Genomic DNA, 16,796 nt, shown 5'->3' on the forward strand with positions numbered 1-16,796 from the left:
TGGAACCTTCTGGATTCTGCAGGACTCCACAAAATTCCTACCACCCCACATTGTCGCATCTATACCGTTAAAACTTCTACCCCACTTGTAAGCCTAAAAATGTTTTTTTTCATCCTGCCCTTATGGACCCGCTTTGGTTCCCGCTCAATTTCAACCTGTTTCTTGCTCTTCCCTCTCACAGGCACTTGGCCCACCTACACAAGTGAGGTATCATTTTTATCAGGAGACTGAGGGGAACATTGAGTGGTAGGAAATTTGTGCTGGTGCACTGATCCCACCCAGAAATGTGGGGAAATGTGTTTTTTTTGCTACATTTGTAGTGAATCCTAGTTTGTTTTAATGGTAAACAGGAGTTAACTTGGCTTGCAGACTCGTGCCCCCATCACCTAGTGACTTTTACCCTACTTAGCTTGTCCTGTTTTAGCACATTTATTTAATTATGGCCCTCATTACAACCCTGGCGGTCAAAGACCGCCAGGGCTGTTTCGTCGGAAGCACCGCCAACAGGCTGGCGGTGCTTCCCATGGAATTACGACCACAGCGGAAGCGCCACGGTCGCACCACTGGGACTGGCAGTTTCCTGCCACTTTGGTCCCGGTGGTTGTAATCCCCAAGCAGCGCTGCCCAGGGGATTACGAGTCCCCCTCCCACCAGCCTTTTCATGGCAGTTTGAACCGCCATGAAAAGGCTGGCGGAAAGGGGAGTCGCAGGGCATGGCATGGGCAGTGCAGGGGCCCCCTGCCATGGCCCCATGGAGCTTTTCACTGTCTGCATATCAGACAGTGAAAAGCGCGATGGGTGCAACTGCACCCGTCGCACCGCCGCAACACCGCGGGCTCCATTTGGAGCCGGCTTCAGTGTTGCGGCCGACATCCTCGCTGGGCTGGCGGACGGAAACTATGTTTCCGCCCGCCGGCCCAGTGGGGATCTCGAAATGGAAACCGCGGCGGATACAACTTGGCGGGCGGCGCTTGCTGCCCGCCAAAGTTGTAATGAGGGCCTATATCTTTTAAGATGGCTGCCTTGTTTTTAGTTAGGCCTATGTTTTAGTTTCACGTTATCAGTGCTACTGCGCTAGGCCGTCAATATCAAGCGACAAAGATAAACAAATTGTAGGTGTTCACATTAAGTATTTTCCCTCCTCACGCCTTAGAGGGAATTGTTTATATACATTACCGATCCAAGCATGTCTTGTTATCTATTGTTTGGGAACAGACCTACATCAGGGTCCGAGCAGATCTGTCTAAATGCACCTCACTTAGACAGATAGTTAGAGGGATACCGACTAGATGCCATCGCTGCTATTGATGCTGCACGTTACCTTGACGCTGACCCAGTCTTGTGTCCCTACGGAGTCTAAGCTAGAGCCCTCATTCCAAGGTAACAAGGGTTGGGGGGCTCTTCTCATGGACATGGCATTGGCAAATTAGGTTTAACACATCTGGCTATATTTTATGTTAGAAATTAGGTTCACATTACTAGGGTACTAGGACATATTTCACACTTCATGTCACTTCATGTTGTTGCAAGATGGTGGGGGTCTTCATATTAATGAGTTGTCTTTACCACTCTGTTTCTTGCATTATTCATTATCCTAATCATTGCAGCCCATGCAACTTACCCCAGATTGCAGTTTTGCTAAATAAAAACTATTGAAACTTCTCTGCATCACTTTCATTGCCTGTGTTTGATTGAGACATGTTGTTCATGTGAGAAAGGGGTAATCTCCGTTTAACCATGACACTCCCTGAGATGTCACACTCTTGAGTCCATGTGTAAAGGCTGCCACAAATCGCCTTTGACTGTTTGGGTTTTTGGTGAGGTGCTGCTTGTGAGCCGGGAGGGCTGGTACGACAGTTGCGATTTGTTGCAGGATTGGCATAGTCACCTACAAACCTAAGTACTGTCATCCTTAAACCAGCAGTCGTGCCTAGAGCAAGAGTCAAAATACAACAGAGCACCACCCACGATGGTGTTTAGGCACTAATTTACGGATACCCTGACTATCACTTTCTCACATACATCAGGTACCCTAAGTACCATTATACTGAGACTTCCATGGTCATGGGGAAGATCCTCCTCAGCTGAACAGGGACCACCTAATTAGGCTGTAGGTTGTTCGAGCTCAAACTCATAAAATTACTTTTTTCCCCATTTGGTGTTTCATCTTGTTACCCACTTTAAGACATGGATAATGCCATAGGCATTCCTGAGAATGCTAGACCAGCATTAACACTACACTTAGTAGCTCATGGTTTAACAGATGAGGGCGGGGATATTACATTCAGAGTAGAAGCTACTGAAGCCTACCAAACAGAAACATTCTACTCTTGGGTCACCTTTCCTGAGGAAGACAAAAGATCATTCACATTCCACACAAACAGAATTGCAAACGTACCTCAACAGTACCAAGCATACCAGTATCTTGAAATACCCAATACTTATCAAGAACATCAGAACAGGTTTAATGGCGCCCTACCACACATAATACAACCCGTGAGATTAGGTCCCTTAGGTAATGAAGGACCAACATGGCCTATGTTTGGCACATACACACCTCACCCAGGTATCGAAATATAAAGGCAGCAGACCAGTGGAATTTATACACTGAGCTAGTAACACTTTACAGATGACTTGTTCAGTTCGTAATGCGAACTTTGAACACTACACCAGCGTGTCCACCAGCTGGATACCAATTGGCTACTGGGAATAATCCACAAACAGTATATTCTATCATGGGTAAGGTAGCCACAGAACGAGAGAAAATACCGTTCTGGATAGCCCAGAAACCAAATCAGCTGGAAGCTGTGTTTCCCCATACAGGACCACAGGAGAAACATAGACTTTTCACAATGTGCTTGACCTTCGGGATGGTTCCCTCGGTGGATAACTATGCCACATGGGGTACAGTCTTTGCTGCAATTTATACTACCACACATGGCACCCAGACACTGCCAATTTACCAGAAGTGTTAAAACAAATACAGAATGATCACTGGGCTGCACCAGCTCTAGATTTGGAGATGATAATATCAAAGGGGAAGCAGTAGCACTGGGTATACACCAGCACCTCCGAGACATTCCACATTTGGGCCAGGAGAAAGAGCTACCGAAAATTATTTCCGACACCTATACCAGTTTATAGGACGGGATAGTTTGGGAGCCAAGCCGAAGAAGCTTGAATTACAGAGTACCACCCCTAAGGAAGGTACTAAACAAGCACAGGAGGGTTCTAAAAAGCGCTAGGATAAGCAAAAACAATTTAAAGGTAGACGAAATCAGAGAGCAGATTCTCCACATCCGGAGAACTCCGATAGGAGATACACTCTCAGAAATAGAGAAAATACAAAAGCTCCTGACAGGTATGCTGATTCACGTCCCTCTCATTCCTTTCAGGACGCACCGGAGAGACGCAGCGAGAGAGGGGAACGTTCTGATCGACGTCCTGAATACATGAAACAGAAGAAAGCCTCACCACAGTCTTCAGACAATAAAGAAGATAAGTCCCCACAATAAAAGCCAGTTTAAAATGAAAAAGGTGGCAGCACTGTCGATTAAAAATGCCGGAACACTTGAGAACATTGCTGAAGACTAAGTCGTGGTGACCCTGTTAGACAGCACAGCAGAGGTCACGATATGTTGCTAGAGTCTAAAAGATCATCTGGATGCAACAGCACCTAGCAATTTAATTGCAGCTGAGACTGCGGACGGGAGCGTTCTCGCACCCGACAGGGTTTATGATTTGAATATCCAAATTGAGGGAGACGTAGAGCGCACCATTGGTGTGATATTTTGGGTTGAACTTAGTTGTGATATCCTGCTGACCGAAAGGGACTGGCCACCCGAGCACGTCAGTAAGCTCCCACATGGGGAAGATGTCATTTTGCCTTCTTTCTCTGATCTTGTTCCGGAGGAGGAAAACAAGACTACGTTGATGATTGGGCTTTGGGGAAGGCACCTGCGTTGTACCGCAATCAAGTAGGTTGGGACAAGGACTCTTCTTGTCATGTGATACCAATCAGGTCTACACCTCAGCCTCAGCCAAAACATCCAGTTAAACATGAAGCAAACGCTCCAGTGAGGGAGATCCTCACTCAGCTTGAGTACCAAGAGTGATTGAGCCCTGTGTCTCTGCAATGAATAACCTGTTATTTCCCGTTGCAAAGCCAGACCATTCATATAGAATAGTCCTAGATTACAGACACTTAAACAGTCATACATGTACATACTCTATACAAAATTCATATAGCATGGCACTAATTAACAACATAGTGCCAAATAATACAAAACAACACTGTATATTTCCAACGGTTTCTTCTGCCAGAACTTAGCACATGAAAGTTGGGACTTGAGTGCATCCTCTTGTGGCTCACAAAAACACTTCTGCCGTTTGCCCCAAGGCTACAAGAACAGCCCAGGGCTAATCTCAGCCTATGCAACATCAATACTGCCTGATATTGATTCTGAGGCGTTGTCCTATGTGGATGACATCTATCTCACAGATGACGACCTCAACATTCATCTGGTCAGGGTCGATCGGATCGTTTTAGGATTCACAGCCCTTGGCAATAAATTTAATTTTAGAAAAACTAAAATAGCCTTTCTCAGCGTATTCTTTCTGGGATACGAGCTTTCAAATGAGGGGAAGAGCCTGGCCCGCACTTTCTAGAGAAATGTGCACAACTTCACCCACCTAACACTCTCAAGAAACTACAGTCTTTACTTGGTTTCTTTAATTTTGGCAGAACTTACATTCCTGTCTATGCACAACATATCAAGCCACTCTATGACTTAATACGCCCTGATTTTCCTAGCAGACACTGGACAGTTAAACACACACGCATCCTTAGGGAATTGCAACAGGACATGCTTGAAGCCAAACATCTGCACACCCATGACAACAAAACAAATTGGGTCATCAGAATAATTGCTGGTGACATGGGGTTCACTTATGTCTCCTTTAACTAAGGCGACACAGTGCCCATAGCATATAAATCACATTTATACTCAAATGCAGAACAACGTTTTGCACCCACACAAAAAATTCTAACTGCAGTTCAGATGGCTGTCATTAAGGAGAGGCCACTTGCCCAAGGGAAACGCATCATTGTTGTTACCCCCGTGCCAGCCTTAGAGGCTGTCACCAAAGCAAGCGTTCCTAATGCTAAAGCATTACATACACGCTGGATTTAGTGGACCACCTCCCTGACTGCCACCGATGTTGACTACATCTTTGACCCAAAATTACAGACACAAGAGTTTCTCCAGTACGAACAGGAGTATCCCGCTCCTCTAGATATTTTGCCACTTGACAGATACCATACTATCATTTACACTGATGGTTCAGCACAACCAGCTGTAGGTACGAAACATCAATAGTCAGCCGCTTGAGCGGCTGTGAGCAGAGTGATGAAGGCTGGAATATTCTACCCTCACAATACCCACACACAGACCTTAGGGGACTGCACAGCGCAGCTGGTTGAACTCAAAACCCTTATTTTATCACTAGAACACACAGAGCCAGGATTGCTGACTTTAATTGTCTGTGACTCATACTACTGCATCCAGTCTTACAATGATTATCTTAATCATTGGCGATTGAACAGGTTTAGAGATTCCAAAGGTAACACCATAAACACAGAACTCTGTGGGGGGGGGGTGGCTGAAATTAAAGGATAAGCTACCTTCTGTCGATGTAGTACATACACTGGGCCACCAACGTGTAGGAGTACACGTTATTGACAACACTTTGGTTGATGAAGCAGCCAAATCTGCAGTAGCTACGGCTTCTGTGGCTGCAGTGACTCGTTCACAGATGAGATTGGATAATTAAATTATGACTGCCATGAAAGGTTCAGCTGAAGGCAAGCTTCTTCCAAAAGTATACCCTACAAAATACTCTTACAATATCAGTGCACAGAATGAGATCCAATGAAAGCAGTGCATGAGGGTGTCGCTTCTGCTCATTGTTAGAAATGGGATCTTTGGTTGGCAGTCAGGTTACCCCCTGTCCAAGCAAGGGCCCTCTCCCTAGTCAGGGTAAGTCACACACAATCCAAATTATCCTGTGCCCACCCTCTGGTAGCTTGGCACTGAGAAGTCAGGCTTAACTTAGAAGGCAATGTGTAAAAGAATTTGTGCAATAAATAATGCAATAACACAGTATAACAGCACAAAAATGCACCGCACAGGTTTAGAAAAATAAAGAATATTTATCTAAGTCGATTAAGGTCAAAACCATCAAGATTTGATAAATACAAGTTGAAATATCAATTTTAAAATGATAGAGTTTTTAGTTATTAAAAGGCAATAAGTGTCTCCTACAAGCACAAAGTACCTGGTTTGCTTTTAAATTATCCACACGGGACCGCAGAGGAAGAGATGCGTGGAAAACGGGGAGGTGTGCGTTGGTTTCTCTGGGCACACACAGATGGTGCGTCTATGTTTTTCCACACAGCAAGGGCTCTGCGTCGATTTCCGGCGCACAGGCTTGGATCCTCTTCGGGCTGCAGGGTATTTGGACACCCCAGGGACGATGCAGAGAAATCTTGGGCGTGCAGGATGGAGTCACAGGAGCTGCGTCGATCCGGTGGGAGATGCAGGGAAATTTCTGTTGGACGGCAGGTGCTGCATCGATTCTTCTTGCAGGAAGTCTGGCTGCGCGGTTCCGGGTCGGCGATGCGTCGATCCAGTGGGCAGTGAATTGAAGTTCCATTTGCGCTACGTCGATCTACACTCAGGGAGCCGGGCTGCGTCATTCCGTTTTGGCATGAGGTGATTTTCTGACCACAGGGCAGATGGTGCATCGGTTTTGGCAGGCTGTGCGTCGATTTTCACTGCACAAGGAGTTCTTTGCAGAGATGAAGTCTTTTTGGTCCTCAGACTTCACGAAACAGGAGGCAAACTCAATACGAGCCCTTGGAGAGCACTTCTCAGCAGAGCTAGAGGGCAGCATGGCAGCAGGACAACAGCAGGGCAGAAGTCCTTTGCAGAAAAGCAGTCAGGTGAGTCTTTTGGGCAGCCAGGCAGCTCCTCTTAGCAGGTTGCAGGTTCTGGTTCAAAGTTTCTTTCTCAGGAGGTATTTTGTCAAGAAGTGTCTGAGTTGGTAGGGTCAGAGGCCCTGTTTAAATACCCCAATGTGCCTTTGAAGTGGGGGGGAATTCAAAGAGTGGTGTAGCAGTGCACCAGGTCCCCTTTTAGTTCCATCCTGTCTGCCAGGGTCCCAGTAGGGGGTTTGGCAGTCCATTGTGTGAGGGCAGGCCACTGTCCTTTGACATGTGTCAGGCCCTCCACCCTCCCAGACCAGGAGGACCCATTCAGTATACAGATGTGTGCAGGTGTGACTGAGCATCTTGTGTTTGGGGTTGTCTGAGTGAAATGCACAAGGGAGCTGTCAACTAACCCAGCCAGACGTGGATTGTGAGGCACAGAAGGATTTAAGTGCAGAGAAATGCTCACTTTCTAAATGTGGCATTCCTAAAATAGTAATATTAAATCCAACTTCACCAGTCAGCAGGATTTTGTATTACCATTCTAATGTAGGAAGTTGGCTCTGTATGCACTATTTCAAAGTAAGAAATAGTATGCACAGAGTCCAAGGATTCCCTTTAGAGGTAAGATTGTGGCAAAAAGAGATAATACTAATGCTCTATTTTGTGGTAGTGTGGTCGAGCAGTAGGCTTATCAAAGGAGTAGTGTTAAGCATTTATTGTACATACACAAGCAATAAATGAGGAACACACACTCAGAGACAATTCCAGGCCAATAGGTTTTTGTATAGAAAAATATATTTTCTTAGTTTATTTTAAGAACCACAGGTTCAAGATTTACATGTAATACTTCAAATGAAAGGTATTGCAGGTAGGTACTTTAGGAACTTTGAATTAGCAAAATAGCATATACAGTTTTCACATAAATCACATATAGCTATTTTAAAACTAGACACAGTGCAATTTTCAACAGTTCCTGGGAGGAGTAAGGCTTCAATGGAGAAGGGGGTGCCCCGGTTCCAGTCTGCCAGCAGGTAAGTACCCGCGTCTTCGGAGGGCAGACCAGGGGGGTTTTGTAGGGCATCGGGGGGGACACAAGTCCACACAGAAAGTACACCCTCAGCGGCACGGGGGCGGCCGGGTGCAGTGTGCAAACATGCGTCAGGTTTGTAATTGAAATCAATGGGAGACCAAGGGGTCTCTTCAGCGATGCAGGCAGGCAAGGGGGGCGGGCTCCTCGGGGTAGCCACCACCTGGGCAAGGGAGAGGGCCTCCTGGGGGTCACTCCTGCACTGGAGTTCGGATCCTTCAGGTCCTGGGGGCTGCGGGTGCAGAGTCTTTACCAGGCGTGGGATCTGAGGAGCAGGCAGTCGCGGTCAGTGGGAGCCTCGGGATTCCCTCTGCAGGTGTCGCTGTGGGGGCTCAGGGGGGGAAACTCTGGCTACTCACGGTTTCGCAGTCGCCGGGGAGTCCTCCCTGAAGTGTTTGTTCTCCGCAAGTCGAGCCGGGGGCGTCGGGTGCAGAGTAGCAAGTCTCACGCTTCCGGCGGGAAACGCAGGTTGTTTTAGAGTTGCTCCTTTGTTACAAAGTTGCAGTCTTGGGTGAACAGAGCCGCTGTCCTCGGGAGTTCTTGGTCCTTCTAGAGCAGGGCAGTCCTCTGAGGATTCTGAGGTCGCTGGTCCCTGGGGAAAGCGTTGCTGGAGCAGTGTCTTCAGAAGGGGGGGGAGACAGGCCGGTAGAGCTGGGGCCAAAGCAGTTGGTGTCTCCGTCTTCTCTGCAGGGTTTTTCAGCTTAGCAGTCCTCTTCTTCTTAGGTTGCAGGAATCTGAGTTCCTAGGTTCTGGGGAGCCCTTCAATACTAAATTTAAGGGCGTGTTTAGGTCTGGGGGGTTAGTAGCCAATGGCTACTAGCCCTGAGGGTGGGTACACCCTCTTAGTGCCTCCTCCCTGAGGGGAGGGGGGCACATCCCTATCCCTATTGGGGGAATCCTCCATCTGCAAGATGGAGGATTTCTAAAAGTCAGAGTCACCTCAGCTCAGGACACCTTAGGGGCTGTCCTGACTGGCCAGTGACTCCTCCTTGTTTTTCTCATTATCTCCTCCGGCCTTGCCGCCAAAAGTGGGGCCGTGGCCAGAGGGAGCGGGCAACTCCACTAGCTGGAGTGCCCTGGGGTGCTGTAACAAAGGGGGTGAGCCTTTGAGGCTCACCACCAGGTGTTACAGTTCCTGCAGGGGGAGGTGATAAGCATCTCCACCCAGTACAGGCTTTGTTACTAGCCACAGAGTGACAAAGGCACTCTCCCCATGTGGCCAGCAACATGTCTGGAGTGTGGCAGGCTGCTAAAACCAGTCAGCCTACACGGGTAGTCGGTTAAGGTTTCAGGGGGCACCTCTAAGGTGCCCTCTGGGGTGTATGTTACAATAAAATGTACACTGGCATCAGTGTGCATTTATTGTGCTGAGAAGTTTGATACCAAACTTCATAGTTTTCAGTGTAGCCATTATGGTGCTGTGGAGTTCGTGCATGACAGACTCCCAGACCATATACTCTTATGGCTACCCTGCACTTACAATGTCTAAGGTTTTGCTTAGACACTGTAGGGGCACAGTGCTCATGCACTTGTGCCCTCACCTATGGTATAGTGCACCCTGCCTTAGGGCTGTAAGGCCTGCTAGAGGGGTGACTTATTTATACCTGTAGGCAGTGTGAGGTTGGCATGCCACCCTGAGGGGAGTGCCATGTCGACTTAGTCTTTTTATCCCCACTAGCACACTCAAGCTGGCAAGCAGTGTGTCTGTGCTGAGTGAGGGTCCCCAGGGTGGCATAAGATATGCTGCAGCCCTTAGAGACCTTCCCTGGCATCAGGGCCCTTGGTACCAGGGGTACCAGTTACAAGGGACTTACCTGGATGCCAGGGTGTGCCAATTGTGGAAACAAAAGTACAGGTTAGGGAAAGAACACTGGTGCTGGGGCCTGGTTAGCACGCCTCAGCACACTTTCAAATCAAAACTTAGCATCAGCAAAGGCAAAAAGTCAGGGGGTAACCATGCCAAGAAGGCATTTCCTTACACATTCTGACCATACTAAATATCACCTTGTTACTTCTTTCAGATCAGAATCTACCACTCAAACAGTATATGAGGGTAGCCCTAATGTTAGCCTATGAAAGGAGCAGGCCTCACAGCATTGGAAAACGAATGTAGGCGTTTTACACTACCAGGACATATAAACTACATAGGTCCATGTCCTGCCTTTTCCCTACATAGCACCCTGCCCTGTGGCTTACCTAGGGCCTACCTTAGGGGTGACTTATATGTAGAAAAAGGGGAGTTTAAGGCTTTGCAAGTACTTTTAAATGCGAAGTCGAATTGGCAGTGAAACTGCACACACAGGACTTGCAATGCCAGGCCTGAGACATCGTTAGGGAGCTACTTATGTGGGTGGCACTATCACTTCTGCAGGCCCTCTAGCAGCATTTAATCTACAGGCCCTGGGCACATGTAGTGCAATTTTACTAGGGACTTATAAGTAAATTAAATAAGCCAACTGGGTATAAGCCAATTTCACCATGTTTTAAGAGAGAGAGCATATGCACTTCAGCACTGGTTAGCAGTGGTAAAGTGTGCAGAGTCCTAAAACCAGCAAAAACAGGGTCAAAAGGTGGAGGGAGGCAGGCAAAAACTTGAGGATGACCACTCTAAGGTTGTCAGGTCTAACACTCATGCTGCTATTTCGGCCACAGTAACACTCTTACAGAAACGTTTCTGGTGGCCAGGTCTATACAAACAGACAATACAGTATGTCCTTTGTTGTGACATTTGCCAGCAAATCAAGGGCTCAAACATCAAATGCCCACCGCAGACATCCCTCGTAGTGTCCAGTAGGCCACTACAATGTGTGTACCTGGACCACTGTGGTCCACTCCAACCTGATGGTGCATAAATATACATCTTAGTCGCTGAAGAATCTTGTTCTAGATTCCTGTGGGCTTAGACTCAGCGGTCGGCTGACCCGCGAACTGTTATAAAAGACTTACTGATCTTTATCGGTACATATGCGGTTGCAGCATTCCATTCGGACCTGGGCCCTGCATTTGCCTCTCAGGCATTCAGGGACACCATGGGGACGATGGGTGTTGAACTCCATTACTCCTCATTGTACCATCCCAAGGGTAATTCGGTCGTGGAGAGGCGGAACCGTGATCTAAAGCAGTCCTTAACAGCTAGGGTATTAGGTTCTGGCCGTAGTTGGCTCCATCATCTATATGGAGTCCAGAGAGCATTGAATAATCTACCAAGATGGTCCTTGGGGACACACACTCCCTATGAGGTTCTCTTTGGGATACCTATGTGTGTCCAAGATCTTGATGGCCCTGGTTTGGTGGCAGCAGACACACATTTTGTAATAAATGAACGTCTCTCTGTTTTACAGAAGCTTCAGCAATTTCACGATGATAAATCATCTGCCAGTGCTACCATCTTAGGAATAAGGGATATACCAACAACTTCCACTGGCTGGATTCCTAAAGTCGGGGAACTGGTTTGTGAAAAGATCGCTGTGAAGAAAGAATTTGGTCCATTCTACAGAGCAGTCCTGGGAGTACAAGGGACCAGAAATGTCATCTTGCCACCGCTGCCTTGTTCCAAAACAAACCGATTAATTTCCATTGATGACGTCAAACTTCACCATGTGGCTGAAACTGCACTGCAGACCCAGAGGTCCCTTGGGTAGTTCCCGGTCCCCTCTCAATACCCAAAAGGACATACCTCTTCAACTAATGAATAACAACACTACTTCGGACTACACAACAATGTCCAAAGATGCTACAAATGCCTCCTCAACCGTGGGGAGGGCAAACATGAGCTCTTGCTGATTCCAGTTACCACTTCAACAACAGCACCTGTCCAAGATTTGGCTGTTTTCTACACCAACACTACACAGACTGACAACATCATCTACTATGAGCCTCCATGTGAAGTGGATCCATCCACCAGTAAAGCACCTGCTCCTGTGTTTGCAGAGACTGCCTCTGGTTATTTCATCAACATTGAGGACTTTTCTTCAGACTCATCCACTCCAGTAATTGAAAATGTATCAAAGACACGTAAGCTGTACCTGTAGCTTAAAAATAAGTATTTAATTCACCCATGGAATTATTTATGGTTCTGCTTAACATTTTTTGCATTGTTTCTAAGGATTGGTTTCATGACTGTTTTCTTTTTGCTCATAAGTGGTCATTACCTTCCTGAACACTTCTCTATTGCGCCTGTGGATGAGGTCTTAACCCCATATCTTTCCTCACATAAGAGCCGAAGAGACTTGTCCCTTGGGAACATTTCGCCTGTACCAATTCCTGATGGGATTGTGTGGGACAATGTTGCATTTTATATATACGGGCCTACTGAGGTCATTCAAATTCCATATGTCTTTAAAATTTCGAAGACTGATGTAATTACACCTGGTGTTGTATCTGATTATTGGGATGTCCATACAGTTGATTCTATGTTAACTAAAATTAAGGACTATTAAGTGTTTGAAAGTGATGATGTATATACAAATACATTGAATTATGGGGAAATGTTCTGCTATAACAAATGGGGACATTACTACCTGCACCGTGCTAACAGATATAGACCAGTACTTAACTACACTTAGTAAAGACACTGTTCAACACCACCTGTGGGGAGCCAAAAACGTTATTCAGATACATTTACGTACTTTTCTGAGCATGACACAAAATTTCCAGTCATACTATTTCAATTTACCGCCTTCAAAAATTTGGAAAATTTTGCTAGCTGATACAAAGCTGATTTATTCAAATTCCTTTGTTTCTCGTCTTGCAGTTGAAGGCTATGAATATTGGAGGAACACCGTTGATTTGGACTGTATGGGGAACACAAGATTAGAAAATACAGGGCAGGGAAGTTTTATTTAGAGCATGCCTGATTCCTGTGCAAATGATCCTTTTAAATTACACCATTAAACAGACATCCTGTCTGGGGTTAGCAAAAATAAAAGAAATGAACACGCCCAGGACTGCACACTGGCAAATTTTAATGATTGACAATTCTTCATGAATGTCACAGAGGAAGAGCTAGATGCAAAGGTTCAGGCTGGTACCTATAACTCTTCACTTTCTAGTCGCGACGGGTGGTTGATTTGGCCAATAGACACAATGTCAGGCACGTTTTGTGAATTCCTCAGTGGGTTTCAAGATTAGCCACCCAGACTCTAGCCTTTTCTCGGGTCAACACACGGGTATAGTTACAACATACAGAGTGGGTAAACTGTGGCAACAATGGGTACAGACTAACACATTAGCCGAAGTTAAAGAACATCTTAACACTCTTTCTGAAGCTGTAGACTTGCAGGACTTTTTGATAGGTTCTAGAAAGCCATGCTCTAAAAGATTCATCTGTGCTACTTATAATGAGATCTGGAAGCTTTCTCAGATAGGAGCTGCTCGCGTTTAAAGCAGATAGAGAAGGAAAACTTAGAAAAGGCTTTAGCTGTTGTCGACAATGGCATGAACACTCTTTCCAACAGGATTTATTTCCTAACAAACATAGTGTCATCCACGATTATCATTCAAACAGACATGTCCCTTTTATATCGTGGACAAAGTCAGCTGCATTCCACCATGCAGTTAGGTTGGACGTTACACACTTTGAAAAATGGGCAAGTTCAATGGAAGTACATTAACGGTAGTGAATTGTTCACGCCTTTAATTTATCCAGGGAACAACAGACAATGACTAAAAGGGAAGCGAGTTTCATCATGCTTTACATAGAGAAGTTAGAAAAGTTGCCTTTCACAGTTGCAGAAAGTCCTTCAACAGTATGGCTCCTACATGGCATCATTAATCTGCCCACCTCCACTTTTCATTTTTCAAAATGCCTAAAACATCTTGCTATGGGCGGGTACGAGCGGCTAGGCAATCGCTATATTAAAGAAAAGTGTGACTTGCCCTTTGAATACAAATGTCTGAACGGCGAAACAGAGGTCTTTCTCAGTGGAGCGAATGCAAGACTACTGTTAGTCATTCAATGATCTGCAAGCAGATGTCCCTTCATGGCCTTTGCAGTGCGGGGGTCGCGATCTTGGCCTGTTTTCTGAAGGGTAATCCTGTCCCTTTGATTCGACCAGCATTTCATGTCCTCTCAAATGGAAGTTATGTGGTGCTGAGCGACAAAAGCTGTTGCGGTATGCGATCAGGAATTGCCTTTACGCAATTTCGGTCTCTAAGGTCGTTATGTGTTTGTGGACAAGTTTTATTAGCTCCCCCACACGAGACATAAAAGTATCAGACATGTGGCCTCACATTGATACTGCTAATGTAAATTATGACAAGCTGAGCATACTAAAGGCGCTACTGTTTCAAAAACAAGTCGTGTTGACATCAGCTAGAGAGACGTATGCTCTCCAGATTGCGAGATCATCAGCCAAGATACAATCCCTATTAAATACCAACTTCCCCAAGCACTGTGGAGATCTGGTATCCAGAATTCTCAATGTCTCGAGCACTACTGGGATTGTCCACTTCTTTAAGGCTGTTGGGTCTGGATTTGTGTCCATCTTCCAGAATGTCTTCATAGTCATTCCATTGGACATCCATTCACTCTTTTCCAGTGTGTTTGGCGGCTTTCCTATAAATTTGCCATTGATTGGCGGAATACTGCTGCTATTTCTTCTGATTCACAGTGGTTGTGTCTTTCCAGCTACGCGTAGCAATGGAGCCACTGCCACCAGCTCAACTGTGCCATGAACGCATGGTTTAGGTCTTTAATGCTTTGTTGCTGGAGGAATTGGAACATGATTGGTCACTGTCATTCCGACCACTCCTATGGTGCGTGCAACCAGTCTTTCGCTGCAATGGTGCCTCTTCGAACACTTGCCTACAACGTGTCTTGCTGTAACTTTAGTGCCTCCGGTGAGGGTTCATTCACAGTCGTGCCCCTTGAGACTAAGGCTGATTCGCGAGGCCACTTATGAGCCACCCTTGGTGAACGATCTGGCTCTTTTTGGCACTGTGGAGAGTGCCACTCTTTCAGGCGGACCTGCACAAGGGACTACTAGACACTAGTGCTCCGTGGATCCATCTGTCCATCCTGTGATGGATCTAACATCTGACGATGTGTCCTCTTTTCTGAGTCCTATGCTCTTCAAGATCATGACTACTGTTAGAAAGATTTGATGATTGGCTTATAATACCAATTTCAAAGTTTGCATCTATTGCCCTTACTTTGGCCTGCTGTGCTTGTCATAATTGACATTATGGCGGTCATTACAACCCTGGCGGTCGGTGTTAAAGCGGCGGTAAAACCGCAAACAGGCCGGCGAAAAAAAAAAGGGAATCATGACCGTGGCGGAAACCGCCAACAAAGACAGCCACTTTAACACTCAGACAGCCACGGCGGTACAAACAAACAGCTTGGCGGTCACCGCCAACAGACAGGCGGAGGACAATGTACCGCCCACAGTATCACAACCTACCAATTCGCCACCTTTTCCGGGGCGGATTCACCGCAGACAAAAACACGGCGGAAACAGGACTTTGAAGGGAAAACGCTCACCTCTACACACCCCACAAGGAATCCGGACGCCATGGAACCCGAGCTCCAGATCCTGCCAGCCCTTATCTTCTTGCTCCTCTACCAGGAGAACGAACGCCGGCGGCGAAGACAACGGTGAGTACTGCACCTACGACACAGGGGAGGGAAAAAACAGGGACACACACACGCAATACGCAACACCCCGCCCCCACCCTCACCCACGACAACACACACACTAATACAGCATGATACATTACAGTTACACCCCGCAACCCCCCCAGAAGAATGCAAAGACCAAAGAAAATGAGTGTAACCATTGTAATATATTAAAATCCAGTATGCAAAAATATATATATACACTATAAACAAAATGTACACCAAGAATAGTAGTCCAGGTAGTGCTTCATTGAAGTCCGTGGAACACTGGGCCCACACGGTATGGGCGAGGCCCACACTCAATCCCCGAACCTGACGGAGAGAACTCTGCAGGGGCATCAGATAGCAATAAAACAGGCACCTCAGGGGGAAGGGAAAGGGGGGGGCACCTCAGCCGGTTGAGTGCACAATGCCAAATCCACGAGGGGGCCACATGCCCACTGTTCCATCCTGGGGAGTACAAAGCCACAGTCTCTCAAGTCTCTACAGTGGGTGGTTTGCCCACTGTTCCTTCCTGGGGAGTGCGAGGCCACAGTCTCTCAAGTCTCTACAGTGTGTGGTTTGCCCACTGTTCAATCCTGAGGAGTGCAAAGCCACAGTCTCTCAAGTGGATAACAGTCTCCACTGGTTCTGGAGGGGGCTTTGTGCCCAGAGTGCTTCATCCTGCCAAGGACAGAGGTAGTCGATGTGATACTCCACTGGTTCTGGAGGGGGCTTTGTGCCCAGAGTGCTTCATCCTGCCGAGGACAGAGGTAGTGGATGCCTTTCTCCACTGGTTCTGGAGGGGGCTTGGTGCCCAGAGTGCTTCATCCTGCCAAGGACAGAGGTAGTGGATGTGATACTCCACTGGTTCTGGAGGGGGCTTGGTGCCCAGAGTGCTTTATCCTGCTCGTGACGGACTCAGTAGCGTCAGTGCCCTTGGCACTCATAGGCCAGCGGTGCTTGTTGCAGCGGTGCCCTGTTCAGCGGTGCTTGTGGTGGCGGTGCCCTGTTCAGCGGTGCTTGTGGTGGCGGTGCCCTGTTCAGCGGTGCTTGTGGCGGCGGTGCCCTGTTCAGCGGTGCTTGTGGCGGCAGGGTCCTTTGCAGTGACTCAGCTGCTG

This window comes from Pleurodeles waltl, chromosome 10 (genome assembly GCF_031143425.1).
Source record: "Pleurodeles waltl isolate 20211129_DDA chromosome 10, aPleWal1.hap1.20221129, whole genome shotgun sequence".
Classification (NCBI taxonomy): domain Eukaryota; kingdom Metazoa; phylum Chordata; class Amphibia; order Caudata; family Salamandridae; genus Pleurodeles; species Pleurodeles waltl.